Here is a 20,754-nt window from a genome sequence, read left to right as displayed (position 1 = left end):
GACATATAAACTTCGCAGGTACATGTCCTGCCTTTTTTCTACGTAGCACCCTGCCTTAGGGGTCACCTAGGGCCTACCTTAGGGGGTAACTTATATGTAGAAAAAGGGGAGTTTAAGGCTTGGCAAGTATTTTTAATGCAATGGCAGGCCTGGGGCAGGTTAAGAGGCTACTTATGTGGGTGGCACAATCAGTGCTGCAGGCCCACTAGTAGCATTTAATCTACAGGCCATGGGCACATGTAGTGCACTTTACTGGGGTCTTACAAGTAGATTAAATAAGTCAATTGGGTATGAACCAATGTCACCATGTTTTAAGGGAGAGAGCATATGCACTTTAGCACTAGTTAGCAGGGGTAAAGTGCACAGAGTCTTAAAACCAGCAAAAACAGTGTCTAAAAAGTGGAGGGAGGCAGGCAAAAAGTTAGGGGTGACCACCCTAAGGCTGTCAGGTCTAACAGCAATTAATTACTCCACATATTACACCACTGATGAGATCTTGTCCAGCATCTTTGATATTATCACTGCAATAATTTTAATAAAATTATGGATAAGAAAACTGTGCATGGCATATATATATATATATACACACACACACACACACACAGACATACACATATATATGTATACACTTAAAAAAACAAAGAATTCTGGGAGGTTAGAGTTAGGCTCACATTTTAAACATACAAAACCATAGAAATACACTCACAGCCCCATCACGCACAGTTTTTTTGGTCAAAAATGTTACTGCGGACTTGGAAAATAGATCCCGGCGATCTAATATTTGCATAAAAGGAGTGCCAGCACAGGCAGTAAAGGGCTCCCTAGAGGACTTTGTATTGCAACTCTTTCAACATGTGGCTCTGACGTTACAGGACCAGACCATCATATTGGACAGAACACAGAGCTGGGCGCCCTGCTTGATGGCCGGGTCAGGCTCAAGATATACTGACTTGTTTGCACTGCTATAGACAATGGGAGATGTGAGAGAACAGGGCTGATTGCAGAGGTCCCCTAACTTTTTGCCCCCATTTTCCACTTTTTGCTGGTGTTTTCCTGACTCTGATGGTGCCTTGGGTACTGCTAACCAGTTCCAGGGCCTGTGCTCTGTGTAAAATCAGTATGCAAATTATGCTAATTATAATTGGCTAAGTCAACCTACCTATAAGTCCCTAGTATATGGTAGGGCATGGAGGTTTAGGGACCCCAGCATAGGTAGTGCACCCATAGGTGCACTGTTGAGGTGCCCAGTGTCATTTTAAAGGCAGGCCTGCCTTGCTGGCTGCTTTTAAATTAAAGTTATATGGAAATTCGACTTTGGAATTAAAAGTAGTTCCAAAGTCTTAAACTACCTTATTTTTACATATAAGTCACCCCAAGGTGTGCCCTATATGCCCCTAGGGCTGGGTGTCATGTAACTATAAGCAGGGACCTTATAAAAATAGTTTTATAAGCCCTGGTGAGGTAAATCAGCCAAATTTGCTTTTCCCTCATTGTAGTGAATGGCCTCCATAGGCTAGAATGGGGAGACTTTATTTTAATTTTTAAAGTCCCTTTAAGTAACAGATACCAAGACTTTGGTATCAAATTAATTGTCATAATAAATCCCACAATTTCAAGTTGTTGGATTTAATATAACTTGTTCAGGTAAAGAGTTTTAAACTTTACCTGAAAAGTTGCCAACTTCAGCCCTGCAGTGTTTTTGCTGCTATGCTCTGATTGGCCAGCCTCTGGCAGCCTGGCCAGGCTGCCTTGATGAGGTGTGAAGTGGCCTAGCTTCACACAAAGAGATGTGCCTGTGGGAGGAGATCTCCCCTCAGCAGATGGTGAGGCAGGAAGGGGGAGGGCTGCCAAGCTGGTCTTCAAAGGCAGAGAAGGACATTTGGAGCAACCCAGCAACACCCCCACATCCTGCAAACCCAAACAATTATGTGCCCCCTTGATTAGATTAGGAGAGGGCAGGAGAGGGGTATGTTTAGGATTTTTTGCCACACTGGTGGGTGGGCTCAGCCAGATATAACCTTAAAAAATCACTTTCAGCCATGATGGATTTTTGAGGAATGTTGCTCCCTGGGATTGATTTTTGCCACATTTCCCAGGAAGTGGTCATCACAGGGGGAAGGACCCTGCCCCTGATTGGAGAACCAGGACCCCCCTGTTTTTCACCCAGGAGCAAGGATACAACTGGCAGACCTGCATCCACACCTCAGATCCCTATCAGAATCCAACAAGCAAGAACTACATGAGAAGAAGGACTGCCCTGCTGGACCCCTGACCTGCACCTGGACACTGCACTCTGGAGGACTGCACCAGCTGCACACTTGGGCTTCACCACTAAAAGGACTTTACCTGTCTTCTACTGCTTCAAGAAGGGACTCCCTGTTTGTTACAGGTACAAAGGAGCTGTCCAGAGTACCCTGCATCAAGTCCAGCAAGCAGAGCCCAGCTGACCAGCGTCCAGTGGCCATTTGAGGATTCTGACCAGGTGCATTCTGTGAATTGTAGTCCCAACTCCCAAGGAGCAACTCAGAGCTTCTGGAACCTTGGATCAACTCGTAGACACTTCAAGGACACAAAAAGGACCTCTGGAAGAAAATCCAGAATTTTGGAGACATTTGGAGCAACTCCATAAGTTGAAGAGGGGCATTGTGGAAGTTGTCGTCCCAGACCCCAAGAGGCACACCAGAGCCTCTGAACCCTTGGCTGGTGCTGTGGACCACTTTCCTGAATCAAACACTTCTGAAAGTAAGTGTGACAGTGTTACCTCGTGGGTGGCCTGAACTCTGGACTTTGTTCCTTTCTAGTGTGACCTTTTTTTAACCCTTTGAGCGCTAGTTGCTTCTATGCGCTAGAAAGCATTAATTCTTTAAAAATTAATATCTCCGGTTCCCCTTATCCGATTTTATTAGTTTTTGTGTCGTTTTAAAGATAAAAATATAATCTATTTTTATAAATTGATTTTGGATTTTTAAACTGTTTCCTGTGTTTTATTTAATTACTGTTTTGTGATATTTGAATGCTTTACACTCTGTCTCCTAAGTTAAGCCTTGACGCTCGTTGCCAAGCTACCGAGGGTTGAGCTGGGTTTAATTTACTGAGACCTAACTGGACCTAAGTGGAGGTTAGTGGCTTATTGCTAAGTGTAGGTACTTACCTGCCCTTACCAATAACCCATTTTCCAACAGGAGATCATAACGGTAGCTGCATGTGACCAAAATGCGTTTGAATTAGAAGGGCACCAGATCAGTCTATTTCAGGACTTCTCGATGTTGACACTGCAGCACAGTAGAACCTTTCAGCTGGTAACAGACTTCTTACGAGAGAAAGGCATCAGATATAAATGGGGCCACACTTTTCGTCTACACTTTGGCTGGCAGAACAAAACCCGGAGCATCCGCACACTGGAAGAAACACAAGTCCCTGAGGGGATGCCGCCGAACCTCGGGGCCAGCCCCAGCAGTCGGTGTCCCAGGAGCAGCCACCACAAAGAGATAGGGGCCGTCCAAAACCCCGTACAGGGCAGAATAAATCACATGAGCCAACTACGGCTGAGAATCAGAAGGAAAGAGCAGCCTTGCTCCGGAGTCAGGAGATTCACCTACTCCGACCAGACTGTAAGAGATTGTGGCCCTGCTGGTTTCGACCGCCAGTCCAATTCCTCAGGTCCACAGAGGCGAGCGGGGATTGCTATCTTGTTGGTCAACAGCTTTCCAGGTAAGGTAACACAGAGGCTCCTCTCACTTCATATTGACATTCACAGGTGTAGACTGAAAGTAGCCAGTATCTAAGGGCCAAATGAGAGCTAAGAGGGCTTTCTGAAAGATGCATTTGGGAGGATACTGACAACACTAGATGTGGATATTGTGGTGGGTGGAGACTTTAACCTAGTTCCGGACCCCCAGCTAGACAGGTCCACCCAGAGATATGGCCAAACAGGAGCTTTCTCAAGGGGTTTTCAGGAGTGGTTGGAGGGGGCAGGGCTGACCGACATCTGGCGTCGGCTGCACCCGACATATAGGACACACTCCTTTTTCTCCGCTGCCCATCAGTCATATGCGTGCATAGACCTCTTCCTCACTACTCCCCGTATCACTACTCTGGTTACCAGGTCTGAGATAGGGGCAGCTTCTATTTTGGACCATTCCCCGCTCACATTGTGTCTCGCACTAACACCCCACACCACAAGCGAAAGACATTGGCGGCTTAATACGCGGCTCTTGGCGTACGAGGATATCTTAGCCGAAATAAGGGACACAATAGCTTACTTTCTAGAAACAAATGACATCCCCACAACAAGTATCACAACACTATGGGAAACCCTAAAGGCAGTCGTCAGGGGCCAATTTATAGCAACAGCAGCAAGACTAAATATCGCCCGCCATGAAAAGCATCAACAACTAGAGGACGAAATAAGAGTCATGGAGGCCACACATAGCAGGATGGGATCTCTGATGGTGAGGAGACAGCTCACTGCCCTCAGGAAACTGTTGCAGGCCCTAGATGGGGATAGGGCAGAATATGCCCTACTCCGGACTAAGCAAAAATTCTACGTGGGGGAGACAGGGCAGGTCGACTTCAGGCCCATCACCTTCGCATGCAGGCCACGAGCCGCAGAGTGGCAGGGGGGTGTTTACCAGATGGCACACTGACGAGTCAGGAGGCGGTCATTTTTTAACAGTTTGAGAGGTTTTATTCTGACTTATACGCTGTGGAAGATCTTGACAGTCAGGACGTAGAAGACTATCTGGACTCCACCCCCCTGACCAAATCCCCCCCGTAGACAGTGAAATACCAGAGAAGGACGTTACTCCTGCGGAGGTATTAGCGACTATACACTGTCTGCAAACCGGTAAAGAGCCGGGGGCGGATGGCTTTGGAGCAGTGTTCTATAAGGTCTTTGAGGCAAAGTTAGCCCCCGTGTTGGCTCAGCTGTACAACGTGCTGACCCCGGCTCACACTCCCTCCTACAATGCAACCAGGCATGGTGATAGTTATCCCCAAACAGGGGAAGGACCCGCAGTTGTGCTCCTCCTATCGACCCATAACGCTACTGAACATGGACACTAAGATCTTCAGGGGTATCCTGGCTGGCCGGCTGAAGCCGTATATGGAGGGTCTGGTTGATCCACATCAAACGGGGTTTGATCTGGTTACATAAATTGTGGGCCCTCATGGGAATGGAAAAATTGACTGCAGCAGCAACTGGCTCACTGCCCCTCTTCGATAAAACATGGGGCCCATATATACAGTACATGTCAGAAGAATTCAAGGAACTATTATGCCTGTCTTATCTCTGCATCCTCCGATTGACAACCCCTACAGACACCACCCAATCAAATTAATAGACACCCCTCCAACATGAGAGTCCCGGCAATACTACACACCTGAGGCATACTCGTGGAATAGGGAAGAATTGTATACACGCACAGTGGGCCTCCCTGCTTTTTCTTCTCTTTTCCCCTCTTTGAACCTTCTCTACTCCCCCTCTCCCAGTTATTCCCCCCCCCCCACCGGCCAGTGGTTGTAGGTGGGCGATGTGTTGTTGCACCTTAAATTCAATAAATGACATTTTAAACGTAAACATGTTAGTGCAAATATTACATTGATATTATCAGTGATGTTATCAAGGATGTCATGAGTGGGGTAATTTGTGGGGTAATTAGCAGTGCATGGCAAGGGCAGCAAGTTATAGTTACCTTAGGGCACAAGTTTTACATACTTGAGATAACTCTAACTATAACTGGTGAATTTCTGTGGTTTCGTACGTCAAAATGTGAGCCTAACTATAACGTCTATGTGACCTTTGATTTCTCAAGGGAATATATATACACCAGTTGTGTTTATTCTTTGGCCTGACCCTTAAACCCCACTTCCCCTCAGACAGGCATGTCTAGAGTGGGTTTAGCCAAAGACAGTGGTTTTTGAAGCAGAATGCCCTGATTTGCAATTTCATCATTCCTTTAAATGCAGACAGTGATCTATCATGGGGGATTGGGCATGTGAAACATCAAGCTATTCTACTGGGTATCCCAAATGACTGTGATAAATGATTAGTCAATAGGCGGATAAGTTGACCCGGCATATCGACTGGAAATCTCATGTCTGGGGCTGGGTGCTATCATAGGACAGCTCTACTGGAATCCCATTCCCCCTGCCTCCCTAAAATGACAGTGGTGCTAGGCTGTTGAGGCTTCCCTAAGATTTATAGGATGGAACAAAGCATTTACACAACTCACTTCACTGTAGAAGGGAAATGGCTTAGTTATATGACCCACCTTGTTGGTTTCCGGAATGGGGATGAAATTTGTCTCACTTAACTTGCGGATGTTTGGCAAAATGAGCATCTCTGTTCCTTTCAGTACCTACAACAGTTCTCTTTAGCTCATTCACAATTCTACCAATATTCACTGCTCCGCCACACACTCTCCTACCACCTAAGTGTTTCCACAGGCATACCAGAGCTCAGCCCCCTTGAGGCCAAGATTCTTATGGGCTGCCCTGGCAAAGGGGCAATATCCCCTATAGATTGCACTCTGGTGATGCATGCACCGATTACTTTTCAACACTTAAACAGAAGTAGGAGGAAAGGGGAGAGTCCTCTGGACAATATTACCTGGAGGGACGTCCGACTGTTTACCTGTAAAATTCCAACAACCATGAGCCCAGCACCTGGATTCTGCTATCTATGAGTCTTGCCCTCCCACATGGTGCCACCCTTGTCCTGAGCCCTTGGAAGTGGGACTGAAGGTGCTTCTGCCAACCCCAGCTGTGGTCCTCATCGGAATCCATGCATTGCGAACCCCTGCAAAGCCACACCACACAGCCGCCAGCCTCATCAGAATTGTCACCGAGTGATGCAAAGCTTTGCCACACAGTTGCCAGCTCATCAGACCTGACACAAAGCGGCTGCACAGCTTCTTTGGAACCATCAGTGGACAATCCGAAGTCTCACAGAGCAACGCCGCGCAGACCGCCACCAGGATTTCAGGAACTGCATTCAGCGGACCTAAGTGGGTTCTTGTAGGTGGCTCACTGTCCATCGGGCCATCCTGAAGTTGTGACTTTGTCCCGGTCCAGTACAACCAGTTAACCACAGTTGGTGCTTTGTGCTTTTTTATGATACTTTTTACTGACATCTTTAAACTTTCATATCTCAGGTTCTACTGTCATGTTGATCTTATTTCATTTATCACAAATAACTCTACTCTTCTAATGTGGTTTGGGGTCCTTTTGTGTGGAGTTCTGCACTTTATTCCTGCTTGAAGTATGGCACAAATACTTAACACATTGCCTTTAAGATATAAGTTAAGCCTGACTGCTCTGAGCCAAGTTACCAGAGGGTTATACACAGGTTTAATTAGGGTTGGCTTGTCCCTCCCCCTGGCAAGGATTGTGGTTTCTTCTTGACCAGGGTTCACACCCCAATCAACCAGTAACCCAATTTCACACAAAGACCTTTCGCTAATACGCACTCACTCATGCGTGTGCACACACACACACCTATGTATGTAAAACATCTCACTGCCATACATAACAAATCCACACGCACGAACACACACTTGTTTGCAACATATCTCCCTTTCATAGACTAACTTTTCCAGACACACACCTGTATGTAACATAGCTCCCTTCCATAGACAAATAAATACACACACACAGACACACACACATGCATGTGACATATTTTCCTTCCATACACAATCAAATCCACACTCATGAACCATTGAAGAGGCATCTCTGGATGTCATTTGTTAATGAGCAAAAAACACAAGGACAATACTCTCATTGGGCTGCACCACACCAAATGTAGGAGTATCAGAAAGGAATAGCAAAAGCTCATTCAATAACAGTCCTTTCTACCAGGTCCAATGGACAATTTAGTTGCTGAAGAAACAATGATACCTGTTGTTGTATCCCACAATACCTCTTTCAAGTGCAAAATTACAGCTAGAGGCAATCCTTGTGCAATTGCCGAAGTATACTGTAGCATTCTCCTTCAGAAAGAGAGAATGGCAGAACCCCATACATTTGTCAGCTGTTTGGCCCTAGATCAGTGTTTGATCCAGAGACTTGGACAAACTGGCTACTCAGTAAATAATCCTGTACAGAGAATACAGAATCTTCCAGCAGCTATAATTGTCCATAGGGCAGCGACAATCCGAAAGCCTGTGGAGGAACATTACAGGAGCCATGCCCATTACAACTGCCCAGACGAGGACTCACTCAGATGTGATTCTAGACCTGTAGCATTATTCAATGGTTCAGTCTGGGGTTACTGGGTCAGCCACACAGTCCTAGGGACAGTATAGGTGTGATGCAGTACTGGCTGCCTATCGGTTAGTGAGGTCACACCAGTACAAGTAAATTAGACCTGGCACCGGAGCCTGGTCTAGGTGATTGTGTAAGTCTGGAAGGGGCAGTACTTGGTCTGGTCAGTGGAGTGAAGTAGTCCACTGACTACTGGCTGTGGCACCAGCCAGCCAGGTCAGACTTGGGGGCAGTGAGTGTGGTGCTGCAGGAAAGCGGCTGCATAGGCTCCAGCAAGCAAATAGGAAGAGAGCAGAGGTTGACTGTGGTGGACTACTGTGGCTGCACAAGGCCATCATGCGTAAGATGGTCAGCACTGAGCACAGAGCAGTGCTGGCAAACATGATCCTGACACGCATATAGCCACAGTGTAGCCCACCTATCTGAGGACACATTTAGGAATGAGGTGGCAAGATGTGTAAAACATGAAATAGACCTTCAAACGTTTGTCAAGAACATGTTGACTGAGGGAACTTCAGACATGTTGGTGTGACATCACAAGTGATAAAACATGCTAGCCAGCCTAAACCTGGGTAGGACCAAAAAAGACATGGCAGGCACATATGGTGTAAACTTCTTTGATCAATGAGCGGAAGGCAGATAAAAAAGTCCAGGGAAAGGTCCCTGTGTCCACCAGCAACCACCAATACAAATTAAGCACCAAATGTGGATATCCACACTCCTAATGGGGCAGTCCTTATGCCTCTGGAACCAAAGTCCTCTTAAACAAATTGCTTTCTGTTTTGCAATTTCTAGCAGCTGCCTGCAATAAACACATATTGGTTTGCTGCATGAGTTGTTAAATCCCATCTTCGCAAAGATCTTGAAAATGTCTAGGCCTTGCAGAGTGACTTGCAGCCAGTGAATGGCACCAAAGTAAAACTCAACACAATTGCTGTGTTCATAAACGCACTAAGGGCCACTGTTTGCACCCATATACTGTTGGTTCCCACTCGCACTAGGAAAAAATATTCCACAACCGAAGGATGCTTCACACAAAAATGTCTAGATAGTGTGTTTGATGCACATGTCTGCTTTAGGCATTGTTGTGGGTGATTCCCTGATTTAAAGAAAAAAAACATGAATCTTAAGAGGTGCTGCATTCCACACACCATGGTGGTACATCAGCTGCCAATGACATGGATGCTCGGGGAGTACATGACACAATTAATATATGACTCACATGTGACATTGCCATGTGCTCAATGGCTAGTGGGGACATTTACTATGTAGAACCGTGTTAGACCTGGCAACCTTAGGGTAGTCTTAACCAAGGCTTTATGCCTTTTACTTCCTGTTTTGTTGCTGTATCTTTTTGTTGGCCTTAGCACTCTGAGCACTTTACAACTCCTAACCTGTGCTAAGGTGCATGTGCTTCTCTCCTAAAAATGTAACACTGGTGTATCCCCAATTGGCATATTTAATTTACATGTAACACCTTTGTAAAGTGATATACCATGTACCCAGGGCATGGAAATTAGATGCTAGTAGTGGGCCTGCAGCACTGGTTGTGCCACTCACTCAAGTAGCCCTGTAAACATATCTCAGGCTTGCCACTGTAGACCCTGTGTATGCAGTTTTACAGCCACCTAGACTTGGTACTTAAGATCTCTTGACAAGCCTTAAACTCCCCCTTTCTTACATATAAGTCACCCCAAAAGTAGGCCCTAGGTAGCCCAAAGGGCAGGTTGCCATGTAAGTACTTTTGAGTTTTATATGTCCTGGTAATGAAAATCTCCCTAAGTTGTTTTTCGTTACTGTGAGGCCTGCCCCTCTCTTAGGCTAGCACTGGGTATTCTTTCAAATACTTTTAATCTGTAATTCCTGATTAGAGAGGAGTTGCTGCATCATGTTTAGTATTATTGGAATGTTAATGATAAATCCTCTTTACTGGTAAAGTCAGATTTATTATTACTATTTTTGAAATGACACTTTTAGAAAGTAGGCAGTTCTCTGCTTTCACTGCCTGTTTGCCGACAGCTTGTCTCCAAAAGATGTCTGACCTGGGCTAGGTGACAGCTACACTTGTTCAATCCGTACAGACACCCACAATTGAGGATACTCAACTGCAGCTGTATTCATCTGCATCCTGAGGAGTATTCCTGGAAGGAGGTTGGGAAGGGCTCACACTTACACCTAAAAGGGTAGTGACCAGAACCCATGCAAAGGGGCTGATTACCTCCCACTGATAGTCTGGAGCTGGGGCTGGGCTGAAAGGGGGACCTGTGCACTTCAGAGAAATCTTTTGAAGTCATCCCCCACACCAAGGCACATTTTGATTAAAATCTGTACACTTCTGAACTCAACGAAGCTCTGCTATGTGCCATGATCCCAGCTTTGCCAGAATTGATTGTTCACAGGAACTGTTGCTCTGTCTTGTTGTGCTGCCCTGCTGCCTACTGATCTTTGCCCTGCAAACCAAGAACAAACTACCCTAGACAGACTCCAAGGGTTTGCTGACTTGCCTCCGATTCTACTTGGGGTCTCTGGGACATCAAAGACATCCCAGCAACTTCACTGTAGCTTGCTGCCCACTTTTGCCAAGGATCGCAGATTGGTTTCAGCTCCACCGGCCGCCGAACCATACTTGGTCAACCCACGGCCACAGCGGTGATTCCCCTGGTGCCCCAGTCCACTATCAGCTTCCCCATGGCCTTGACAGCTTTTCTTTTTACCACGTTGGAGAGAGACTTAATCGAGAACACAACATCCGGCCACTCTCTGGGAAAGAACACTTCAGGAGTATTACCGTAATTTACTCAAACAAAGAGCATTCACATCGCAGAATTCCCGCAATCATTTTAAACAACCTAACTTGCTAAAAGCACTGGTTTAATACCTTTGAGAAGTTAAATATCTTAATTGGATTTTTTGTCACTTTGGTATTATTTTTAATAGTTGAAGATTAAAAATGTTCTTAACACAGTGTGAAGTCTTTGTGTGGCGTTCTCACTGTGATTACTATAGGTGTGTTGCAAAAATACTTTACACATTGCCCTTTAAGTTAAGCCTGCTTTGTCTGCGCCAAGCTACCAAAGGGTGAGAACAGGTAAATTTAGTCTGTGTATTTGACTTACCCTGACTAGGTTTGTGGTCCCTATTTGGCCAGAGTGCACTGTTGCCAACTAGAGACCCACTTTGGAGCAAACTGGAACAGTGATCACCACACATCTTGTCGTCATGCACACTGAGCACCGTTCAGCCTTTGAGTGTTACAACATTATGGATCCTGGTGTTCTAGTAATGGATTGCTTTGTTTAATCACTTGAAATACTGTGACGTAGATGTTATGACAATAATGAAGGAATTAAGAGAATGTTCACAAACAATGTCCAGGAGGCAGTGGCGTAACGAAACGAGGACAAGGGGAGGGGGTCAACAGAAAATGGAGAGGCGGCCCCCTCCGGCCTCACTCAGGCCAGGTGCTGTGCTGAGGGGCGCCCTGGAGCTCCCCAATCCCCCTGCATCACGGGGACTGCGGGGGCCTTTGTTACGCCCCTACCATGCGGACGTGGCGTGATGTGGCCACCCTAGCAGAGAATTTGATGTGAACCTGCTTGGCTGTCACATTACTCACCCCAATATTCATGTTACACATTTCATTATCCAAACTATGAGCATATGCACATGCACAATATGTAGCACATACTGCAAATACTGCATGCAATAAAAATCGAATTCAGTAAATTTCGCACGCAGCATTTGTTACATGCAATTTTAGTGCATGCTCTGTTTATAAAGGTTGAGCTAAAAACCGATTACACTGGTCGCGGGTAAATCTCATTATCATATGGAGTCAGTATGGGGTATTGTGAATCTGTCTCGTAAAAGGCGTGCGGTGATCTGCATCTATCTCGTATTTGGGGCCACAGTCTTTGCCCGCCACTAGGAAACTGCAACAAAGTGAACTTTGTAAAGACAGGGTCACTGGACCTTGAAGCACACAAGCTTACACAAACCACATTTGTTCTTCTAATATTATGTTTTGCGGTTTGTGGGGCTGTAACACTCCAAGGCCATGTTATGCCATTCGTTGCCTATGACAAACTTTGATAACACAACATTTGTGCAAATCACCGTTTAGGCTTGCCGCGAGAAGCTTTTATCAGCAACTAATTTAAATGTAGATTAATTCAGGAACCTAAAATGTTGGAAATTCAATATTTTCACAAAGGCCCCACATCTAAAAGTAGGCCAACTTAAGTGACTTTCGTTGTTTTAACCCTAAGTCACAGATCCTATGTTGAAAGCTCATCTTTTCACACAGGCCTCTTAAGAGTTTTTGTTTAGCCTGTTGTCGCTCAATAGCTTTTTGTCTTAAAGCAAAGCTTACGCAAACAGAGTTAACCGCAACGGGAGCGGAGCCATTCTGTGCTTTTAGAAGCATCTCTGGACCTGAGACTAATACTTTAAACTGCCAAAAGGAGGATTCCTACAGCCCAAGGTAAGGAAAGGTGGAATCCAGGCCAAGACAAGTTAGGTGTGCCAGCAGAAGAGCCAACCCACTCAGTAACTCCGTGACACTGTGACTCAGGAGGTTGGCATAACAATAGACCTGTGTCTGGGAGTAAAGTTGGAGCAATCTACAGGGCAGATGGCCCTCATTTAGATAGCCACGGAAATCGGAGATACTTGCAATAGTTAGACTGCTGCACATATCCACTGTTCAGCCGTTTCACTGATTTGCACAGATGCATCATGACTCAAAAACTTTTAAATCACCTGTCCAAGATTCCAGACGCCATCTTCAAGAGATTAAAGCAATATGCGAGAAAGCCCATCAAGGAGAAAAGAGTGGCCTGGTAACAAATTGCAACTGCTGGGCGAGGCAAAAAAAGAAAAAGAGAGAAAATCAATTAATAAATAAAATAAAATAAAGCAACATCGACGGACAGGTAGCAACAGAAGACCAGGGTACGGGGTAATAAATCAATGAGACTGAGCAGTGGGAGCAACAGAGTGCCGGAAAGGGGGCGTGGAGAAGCAATAGAGGGGCTTTGAAAAATAAAATAAAGAAAAGACCGATGTGAAGTTTGCAGTAAGCAGGAGAATGATCTTGGTAAATGGAAGGAATAACATGGAAAGCACATGAAGACTTGAGGGGAGAAGCACACGATGTTGGGAACAAGGAAACACATGCACTTCCATGAAGCACTGAAAGAAAAAGAAAAAAATAGTTATCTGAATGTAATCAGTGGAAGGATACAAATCAACAAGCCAAAAGAAAGGTAAAAATGCTATGCTCTAGGGGATGGACAAACATATGAAAAGGAAGGAAAGCCATCGAATAAGAAGCAAGGGAGATTGACAATAAGCTATTGAATAGTAAGGAATAGACTTACCCAAAGCTCACTGCAAGATTTAATCCCTCATTACAACCGTGGCGGTAAATGCCCTCTACTGCCGTGCCGACGGCCTCCAAAATACCGGGACCGCGGCAGTAATCCGCCATGGGTATTATGACCCACACTGAGAAATCCTCCACAATACAGACACCCACATAAGTCCGCCACACCAAAGGTCAGTGATAAACTGGCGAAAGCAAAACCCACACTGTTACGCCAACAGGAATACGCCCACAGTATCACAACCCACGAGTCAACGCGGCGGTCTTTCAACTTTCACACCGCCGCGCTCAAAATGCACACAGACTTACAAAACCACACACACAGTGCCCGCACGCCGACACCGGAGCCTGATTCTCCTCGACCTCAGGATCACAGTTTGATGGGCTTATCATGGCCTTTCACCGTACAGTGACATAAGACCAGAAACCATGGCATCCACGGCTTCCACATCACAATTATCGGGAACATCCAATTTGGAAACATTACTAGCCGTCTCAGGACTACATGTTCATTTAATGTTTTACACGGAAACTCCACATCTTATACATATTCGCCTTGAAAAAGTCCCTTGGACGAAACACGTGTTGGCTGTATTCTGGATAATGCATATTTTTGGTTAACACAAGGAATTAAAGTTCTTATATGTGTGAAAACGACCTTCTCGAACTTCGGACCTTTTTTTCACTTTGGATTATACTTTTCGGACTGCTTTCCGGAGTGCCCTGGTATTTTGTTCTGGAAATTAATTTTCTAGCACGGTTCAAAGGAAATTCTCTTGTTCTTTCTCTGATCTAGTGCATCTAAATACCCTTGGTGGTTGGGTAATATTACCAGGTTCAGCACCAATCTAGGACTCTTTAGATCTACCAATCAGACATTATTACCTGTACAGATGTGCGAATGACAGGCATTAACCACCGTTGTTTCTTTACAAAACCACACCACATTGGACAATTCAAAATGCACACACCTGACACACATACACATACCACACCCACACACTCATACCACTATAAAACACACACACACATTACCCACAACCCCTTACAATGAAAAAAACTGAGACCAAGCACAGAGAGACAAGCAAAGAGCACACAACCACTCAGAGGCACAGAACACCATCATCCATACACCATCCACACACATCACAGTATACACCCCAACACATCACCCCACACATCACTTCACACATCCTCACACATATCACTCACACCACAATCCATGGCACCCCAAAGACACCCCAGGTTTTCTGAGGAGGAGCTAAGGGTCATTGTGGAGGAAATTATCCGGGTAGAGCCACAGCTATTCGGATCACAGGTGCAGCAGACATCCATTGCAAGGAAGATGGAGCTATGGCGGAGAATCGTGGACAGGGTCAACGCCGTGGGACAGCACCCAAGAACAAGGGATGACATCAGGAAGAGGTGGAACGACCTACGGGGAAGGTACGTTCCATGGTTTCAAGACATCAGATTGCTGTACAGAGGACTGGCGGTGGACCCCCACTTACTCCCCCACAACTAACAACATGCAAGGAGCAAGTCTTGGCAATCATGCATCTTGAGGGCCTCGCAGGAGTAGCAGGAGGACTGGACTCTGGTAAGTCAAATCTTTACTACTATATCCCCCACCCTACCTGCATGCCATCACTAACTCCTACCCCTACCCTCACCCCCATCACTCCAACACCTCACATATACCCAACCATCACAACCCACCTATCCCAATACCAAGCCCTGCATGCAACAACAATGCATGGACCCCCATCACAGACCTGCATGGTCACCCATCATCCCAGCATGCACAATAGAGAGACTCACCAAGCCCACAAAATCACCACCCACACAAGGCCAAGCCAAAAGGGAAAGCACAATTATACAGGGAAACACACCCAGTGCACAAGATGGCACACACAGATACATTAACAATGCATTTGCATCCCAACAGGACCCCTACCCAACGTCACCGGAGAGGAGGTGCCAGCTACATCCACCCCACCCCCAGAAGAGGCCCACAGTGGTGACAGCAGCTCTGCACACCTGGATTACGATGAACAACCTGGCCCATAAGAGACCTCTGGACAGTCGGTTGCCCTGCCGCAGTCCCAACCCACCACAAAGCCTCCCCCCTCAGGAAACACCATCATAGCACCCACCCAGCGGGTCCATGCCACTGTCCCCAGGAAACGTCAATCAGCAGTGTGTCCACCACTACAGGGACCCCAGGCAACCCCACAAACACAGCACGATCAGGGACCTGGGGTAAGTGGCAGTGGGCACACGGTTCAGGGGACAGAGGCACAGGACAACAGGGAAGCTGGGAGGACTGCTGTGCGACAGGAGGAGGACAGGCCCAGGGAACCCACTCTCCACGAGGCACTCTCAAACATCCTGGGAGCATACCACCATTCCCAGGAGACCATGGGTCAGGTACTGGCCTGTCGCGTGGGCTCTCATTATTCTAAATGAGACTACTGGATTTCTAGGTAGCAGGATCTATAACGGTGTGGGGGACTGAGTCTGACCCACGTGTAAAGAACTCTGTCACCCTAAATCAGTTTTTTGCTCCGGCTAACTAGCAGTGCCTCATTTCTCCCATGTGGAAGGAATGATTCGGCAGCCGAGCGCATGACATCTTTGGAACTTCTCAGGGAAGTCGTGGTTACTCAGATCCAAACCAACTCTCTTATTTCCAATATGATCTCATATACAAATGACAAAGACAGTATAAGTTTTATATAATGTTTTTTAATAAAACAACTGTATTTTAGATATTAAGGCATGAGCCGCAATAACCAGAACGATACAACACAGTAGGATTGTAATAGTTACCAGGAGAGTAAAACATAAGAACAAAGCTATCATATTGTCAAACAGTTTCTACTCTCCCTCTGCTTGTTCTATCTAGTGCACAGCATGTTAAGCTTCTAGCTTGCCTATTAGAATCACTGTGGAGACATCAGCCCTCATACCTGAGCAAAGACCTGTGATCTTGGTTCAGCATCTGCAACAAGGCAGTCAGCGTCTAGATGTGGTTCCCTGGTCGGAATCTCCCTCTTGCGTGTATTGGGACAAGGAAGTGAATTTATAACTAAGATGTCATCGTGATCACAAAATGTCCCTACGCAGGAATGCCAAGTCTAAACTCCTACCACGTCTATCGGCAATGTACCAGACTGTATCCTTGACTGAAGCACAGAGTAAAATGTTATGGAGAACTCCAGTGCTGAAGTAGGCAAAACAGTGTGATATGAATAAAAAACAACACCGTAGAACTGGCTATTTGAAAAATAACAGTACGAAGCCTAATAAAAAGCATGTAGAGCAAAGTGCACAGAGGCTCTAAGCTGTCAGCAAATGAATAAAATATATTCAGGGCAAAGTGCACAAAGGCCTAAAGCCTGAAGCTAAAGCGCAATGAATACGTAAAACTAACCACACTACACCCTCCCCTTGTCGGTAGCAAGTGGTTCCAATAATATAAAAGGATGCCCTAAATATAAACAATACCTAAAACAATTATTTCGACAAGGTGAGAAGACAACAAAGTCATAAATTTAGGTAACATGTGATCATAAAACCAAATTCAATATAATGTCAATTTCGTAAAAATCCAATCGTCAGATAGAAGCAATAGAATGCAGGAGCTCCTCCACTTCGATATATGTCAATATCGGAAGATCCACGCCACAAAGTACCATGGAGCAGGTGTGATCCAAAGCCCCAAAACCATTCAGGGCGGCACCCCGTGCAGGGCCTATGAAAGAGACAATACCATCCTCCTCCAGGAAGGGAATCTCATAAACTGCCTCACGAAGCAAGCGCATCTGTAGTGCACAAGTCTGGGAATGAGCCCTAATCGGGAACATCAACAGATCAGTATCGACCATTGGAGAGCGCTGCAATGAGAGACAGAGAGCCAGTGCATGTTCAAACGAGCACCAAAGGCATCGAAACACGGGTTGCACACAATCCAAAACCGGTCTGAATGACAGAGACCAGTCACACTCCAAATGTCCCAGGAGTGTCGCTCCAAAACGCTGCATCATGCGTTCACGACACAGCTGCGCTGATGGGAGCAGCAATACACGATCTCATCGTGACGGGACAGCCATTGCGAAAAAATAGCAACAACAGCAAGACTCCAGCCAATAAAGTCAAAGTAATCAGGAAACCCCCAAAAATGCTTCCGAAAATAGAATGTATAGCCGAAGGTATCAAACCGAATATGGAAGAGAAGGTATGAGCAAAACCAACACCAATGACTTTGAAAAAATGTGCAATACCAGCAGTGCTGGATGCATTAAATATACGTTCCACAAGTTCACCGAAGTGATTCGGAAAGTTAGTATTCAAAAGGGACTGTATCTCCGCCGATGACCTTGCCACCTGAAGTGCGTAGGTCTCGCTAGCAGATGTAAGGGCCACATGCTTTTGAAACAATAAAGCTTTTAGCCGACTCAACTTGTCGAAATCAACCTTGGAAGTAGCAATATGAGGCCAGATGTCCGCTACCTCCCTAAATTGAGTGGGGGGAAACAACACATTCCCGCAGCACGTAACGGCCTTGTTGACAACGACGATGTAAACTATTCCGACACGCATGCCACAGCAGCGTTCGCTGTTAAGAACAATGTAACTGCCGTTAGAAAGCACCTGGACAGTGTTTTTAATAACCGGGACTGGAACTCCCTTCAGATAACAAGCTAAGTTAGCAATCGAAGCGTTACACGCCCCGTGCAAGGACAGCTGTTTACAAACCATTGAATGGCTGACAGAAGCTTCGCATTCGCTGCCGCTAAGAAAAACCTCCTTCAAACCATTAACACATCTGTACTGAAAGGGAAGGTCCCACACCTCGTGTATGTAACTGTCTCCCAATAGTTCATATCTACCCACCGGAATGTGCTTCAAACACGAAGTAAATTGCAAAGTAGAGATAGGCAAATTAATAACCCCATGAATCAACCATTCAGCTGACGGAATCTCAGCTACCGTGAAAGGCAGTTTCTCTAATTTCTCAATATTTAACATAACATATGTCGCTTCCTTTTTAGCCATCAGTTGTTGTTGACGAGTCAAATTAAAAGAGATAAAGATCTCTCTGGCACGAACGTGCTGCCATGGAACGCGACCCGCCTTCAAGGTCTGAAGAGTCCAACCCAGCTACATGATGGACCGCGTCTGACTCTGCCCATGATATAAAGACAACATGTCCGATTTAATAATGTCAATGGCAGAGGAAACAATGCTGTCAATTGTGTAAACACGGTCAGAAAGGGTATGCATGCCATTATCAACTACAGACAAAGTCTGCATCAGATTTTCCTGATCAATCTGCCTCAACCGGGCTGCAGCCTCTTGTTGTGAAAGCTTCCAAATCTCATTATAAACCTCGTATAAGAACCTTTTCTTCCGTGGTACTTTGGGACCTGACAAAAAATCTTGTAAGTCAGTATCATTAGACAGTAACGTGAGATGTGACTTAACTGCATCCAGCGTGGATGACTTCAACCATTGCTGACAAAGCTTCCCCACACTGTATGTAGTTATAATATCAGCATGTTCTGGTGATACGTAACGAGGGTCTGCCCTACTAGTCCTGAACCCCCCTGAAGAGGTGACAAAACGTTGATGACACACATTAGTGTCTACAGGCCATAATAACCACCTGCCTGGATGTAACGATGAAGTGTTAAGCGTACCATTTTGGACCCAATGTGTAAAGTCACTAAAAGTAGCATTCACATAGTGCTGCCAATTTGTTAATTTAGAAGGGACAGGTATACTAGGCAAAGTCAACTCCCTAATTGTCGCTAAGCCCAAACAGCTAGTCTGTTGTACTGTGTCATTGAGGAAAATCATTTGGACCGGGATAATACATGCTCTAAATAACGTGTCCCTGCCCCGCATATGCCAATTTTTCGAACCCCAAACACTTTTCAAGTCAACAGTTTTAAACCAGTATTCATATCCCTCGACCGAAAGTTTAGATACAAACAAATTGGAATACAGTAATTTAGTATCGGTCAATAACATTTGCTTATTAGAATACAGTGCAACTTTAAAATAGTAGGACTTAGCATTACGTTGATCATGCCCAGAAAAATATGCAAATTTATCATAATACGTTTCCTTGTGGAGGAGTCGAGCAATGTTCCCATTGCACATAATTAAACATGGGCTTAGGGCTACTAGCTTTATGAATAAAGTGGTGTCCATAATAGTTGTAACAAAACATGTCACCATGATTATCTCTAAACTGGTAAGCATCTTCATCGTCATATACAGTATAATATTGCAAATCCGTTAGCATAGAATCTACTGTCTTCACATCCCAATCATCAGAAACAATGCCAGGTATAACAATATCATTCATTGATAATTTGAGGACATACGGTATTTGAATCAATTCAGTGGGACCATATATATCAAACATTACTTTATCCCACACAATTCCATCCGGAACTGGTATAGTAGAAATGTTCACTGTGGACAAGTCTCTTCGAACCATATGAGACGAAAAATGCGGTTTTAACACAGTCTCTACGTGCTCAATGTCAGATCGATCAGGAAGAAAATGACCATGTATTATCAGAAAAAAAGTAACCACAAATCCCAACCATAATAAAATAGTCATCACGGCCAAAAACAGCCAAAAATAGTTCCAAGGAAAAACAAAATATGTTCGTTTAAGCCATCCCAGCAGCCGTCGTGGACCGTGGACAGAAGACATCGAGGACGAGGAGCCGGACCCATCATTATCAGCGTTGTTGAAGCAGCCAGAAGCAGTTCTAGCAAAAGGTGCAACTGTGAACGAAGAAGCTCTCGCCGTGGCACGCTATAAACCACATGTTCAGAAACGTCAGTAGAACGTACAGCAATTTGATCACAAGATTCCATATTAATCGCCGTCGGTGGAACAATCGCAAGATCATCATCCACCCTCCCCAAGCTCGGAGAGGAAACAGTGTCAGTGAAAATCACCTGCAGCGGGACTTCTTCCCCAGTAGTGAGAGGGATTCCGGAACTACTGGGTGTCCCTCTTGGTCTGCTGTGCAGAATCGGCCACATGTTGTAACTTGACATTATCAATGGAAACA

This window comes from Pleurodeles waltl, chromosome 3_1, assembly GCF_031143425.1.
Source record: "Pleurodeles waltl isolate 20211129_DDA chromosome 3_1, aPleWal1.hap1.20221129, whole genome shotgun sequence".
In the NCBI taxonomy this organism is placed as follows: Eukaryota; Metazoa; Chordata; class Amphibia; order Caudata; family Salamandridae; genus Pleurodeles; species Pleurodeles waltl.
The sequence above is the reverse complement of the archived record's forward strand: the minus strand, read 5'-3'. Positions refer to the sequence as shown.